Here is a 3,662-nt window from a genome sequence, read left to right as displayed (position 1 = left end):
TTTTATCTAAATTGATTTAAAAAAACCCACCTTCAATTAGCTATTTTCAACCTGTTTTTATTTAACAACCATGTAAATTGGGTTTTAAATAGAAAAAATCCAAAAGAAACTGATGTACAATTAACAGTAACTGGCATATCGCCGTTGCTTTATTCTTTATTTTTTATAGAAAGTTGCACGGAATACCCGATTTCGCGGATTCAACGATACCCTAATATCGGGTATTATACGCGATTTCACGGATAATACCCGATTTCGAGTATTCTCTCCGACCTGTTATATATTTCGTAGTATCTAATATGTTATTTTGTACTTCATCGTCGAAAACCACTGCCAAAATGTACGATCCTCTCCGCTCCTATCCGCTCTGGAGGGGAAGAGAGAAAGCTATGCGGACTCGGAACCGTGACTTGAGACGATGGTGTACTAAAATATATAATATAATCTGTTTTCAGATATTTAAAAAAATTATTTTCATACAAAATAAACAACAATTGGTAATTAATTAAAAGTTAAATCCTGATAGGCTGATATTAATAAACAATTTAGGAACACGGCAGTATAACAATAACTGATATATATTGTAAAGTTCATTGACATCACGTTACATCACTTCACACAACCCGTCATACAGAAAGTTCCATACGTTGTCTAAATTTTCTGTGTTAGGCCTGAAGATGAAGATCCGAGTCTGAAAGTCATTTTGGGCCTTCCAGCACGTGTTCATAATGCTTGATTGGAGCAAAACTCCTCAACCACCCCGACTTGAGGCTATAACCCCCGTAACACGAAGCAGACTACCACTGAGAGTCACGTGATCTGACACACCCTGTACCCATTGTCTCTTAGCGTGGTCCAGATTGTAAACCACTGTATCAAAAGCCTTAGTGTTTGAATCACTGTCTTTGAGGCACTTGTCTTTAAGTACGTCTGGAGACAGAGCGAAGCACAAACGCCCCACACCGTCCGCCTCTTTGTTTGTGAGCAGATGATAATGAGTGAAATCTGTCCATCGCTGTAAGTCACACAAATCTTCAATGTCCACACAGTTGGACACTGATTTGAGGTAGAACATAAGTTTAGCCAGTGGTCGCTGGGGAACTCTGTCTCCCGAGGTTTCCATATCACTGTATCTCCACCGTTACATGATAGGGACTTAGGGTTGTAATAAGCGCGTGATATTTATGTACTTCCTGTGTAATATACGTCCTATTATCGCTAAGTATAAACATATAGGTAAATACGTAATGTTACATATGACCTTTGTTTACATTCTTTTGATCTATTATCTCAAAACAAAAGAATCTTTATTTTAAGTGTAAAACTGTAAGCTATCAATTAACAAGATAGTTTTACGTTTTCAAAAGTTGATTAATTAAAAATTTAATTGTTAATTTTCTGAACATTAGTCCTGGAATGAGTAAAAGCTCTCGGTCAAAAGATTATAGTTATGACCGAAGGAATTTTTAAGCAATTTTTTAGGATCCTATATATCATATTGTATTCAAGATAAGATTATGCAACTGCATGAAATCTATTTTCTATGATCAGGTCATTGTATTTGGTATACGATAAATTAATGCAAATCCTGGTTCATAAACGTCTTTCAATGTTCAGCTACTGATAACTTCAATGATTGTAATGAAATGTAAGGAAATAACGCACAATGATCTAGCTCAAAAGCCCATTGAAAAATTTACAATTTGCAAACACAAACCTCTAAAAACACCAGAGATGGATCAGGTACCATAGAAAAGTAAGCATCCCCTGTCGACTGGTCACACCCGCCGTGTGCTCCTTGTCTTGACCCGACAAACAGGAAAATCAGAAGACAACCCAGTGTGTAGTAAAAACGACCAAACAATATGTAAAACGTCAGCATTCGACTCAATAGCTGTCAATATCTTTGTTTTGTGAATTTATATTTCAATAGCCTACCTCGTTTAAAAATTGAGAGGCTCATTTTAGCTTTACAAGTCAAAGACCAGAGGAGCTTTATGAGATAGTAAATAAATGTGTCCATGATTTTAATATAATTTCATATATAAGAAGAATACACAAAAATGCATAATTATGTGTATCGGTTTTATATTTCGATGAACGATGTTGCCGTCGTTACTTAAAATGGAAAATTCTTTGATAAACACCCAAAATACTACTCCTGCAGTTTTGGTCTGAGCGGAATCATTGACAGCTGTTTTTTCAATAATTATGGAACCCGTAGACTTGCTTACCTTGTCATTGGTCACTTGCAAAAAGTATGCTGTTAAAAATATCCTGATTGTACAGAAAAAGCATCTAAGTTAATAATATTAAAAGGATGCATGCTTGAAGAAGAATTTATAGTTTTAGCTTTATTGTGCACTAAAAATTTAATGTTTTCAAAAATTCTGAAACTGGCTCAAATATTAGTTGAGTTATGACTGTGAAAGATTAAGAAAGAATATGGCATGAAAGAGTACCATTCTGGAAATATGACGTCATTAATTTGATGCATTTTTCTAATTCAATTAAAAAAAAACCTCAAAATGACCTATTTCAAGGGGAATTTTCCTTTAGAAAATAGTGTCCTCAACCGTCCCCCACTTAAATTTTTGGATATGCTGTGCAAAATACAATGAAAAATCACATATCTCAAAAGCTTCGTGGGCGATGCCTGTGGTCAATATTTTCTGAAAGAAAATTTCATTGCAAATTGGTGTCTTCTGCATTCTGCAATATTTTAAGAAAATATGGGAAGATGTACATGTTTATGGCGTCACAATTAGCATTTAGAAATGCATGTGAGAAAAAATGATGTGTATAATTTTTATGTATGGAATTTTAATGATTCAGAATAAATGAGTTTTCATTTTTTTTTTTACATCAGTTTCATTTTTAAGAAAATCACAGGCCAAGATTTGTATTGAAACCGTACCTTCTCCTTTCTCAGTATCTACGTGGAAATTGGAGACTAGGTCTTTCAACAATGTATTGGAATTCAATTGGTAGCTATTGCGCTCGTTATTAGCAGACCTATTTTTGTATTCATATGAAGCAGAATTTCTACAAAATTTTATGCGTGAAAAGACGAAAACACTTGATGTAGCCTTTAACTCGACATTCAGATATATCGACGACGTATTGTCAATAAAAAATAACAACATGGTTATTTCCAATCTTATGTCGATACCATATATCCCAGTGAGCTTGAAATAAAAGATACCACAGAGTCTGACACATCTGTTTCATATTTAGATATTTTACTAGAAAGAGACGTTAATAGTTATCTATAACTTCCAAGCTATGTGATAAACGTAATGACTCAACCTTTCTATCCTCAGCTTCCCTTACTTATGCAGCAATATGCCTTCATTACATGTACCTGCATTCAGGGTTTATATCGCTCATTGATATTCGGTACGCAAGAGAGTGCTCTATAAAAAGAAATAAATTATTGACAAATTGATGAAAGAAAATATTAGCAGTCTCGTTTAAAGTCATCAGATCAGTCCTATGGTCGATACAATGATCTTGTCAGCAATACAATTTGTCATTTAGTAAAATGCTGATTTACGTTTTTCATACTATTTGTTAGGCCATTTGATACAATCTAAAAGATTGACGGATTTTCCCGTTAATTCTCAATCATGACAAGGAACACTGCAAGTGGGTGTGACCGG

At 34.4% G+C, this 3,662-nt stretch overlaps 1 pseudogene; it reads right to left on the bottom strand.

The window, feature by feature from the left end:
- Positions 1 to 522: 522 nt before the first annotated feature.
- On the bottom strand, positions 523 to 1,183 carry LOC134238393 (uncharacterized; annotated as a pseudogene).
- Positions 1,184 to 3,662: the final 2,479 nt, after the last annotated feature.

This window comes from Saccostrea cucullata, unplaced genomic scaffold, assembly GCF_032062105.1.
Source record: "Saccostrea cucullata isolate Sc308-1 unplaced genomic scaffold, CSIRO_AGI_Scuc_v1 ctg22860, whole genome shotgun sequence".
In the NCBI taxonomy this organism is placed as follows: domain Eukaryota; kingdom Metazoa; phylum Mollusca; class Bivalvia; order Ostreida; family Ostreidae; genus Saccostrea; species Saccostrea cuccullata.
Note: the sequence above shows the minus strand (reverse complement) of the source record. Positions and strands in the feature narration are given on the sequence as shown.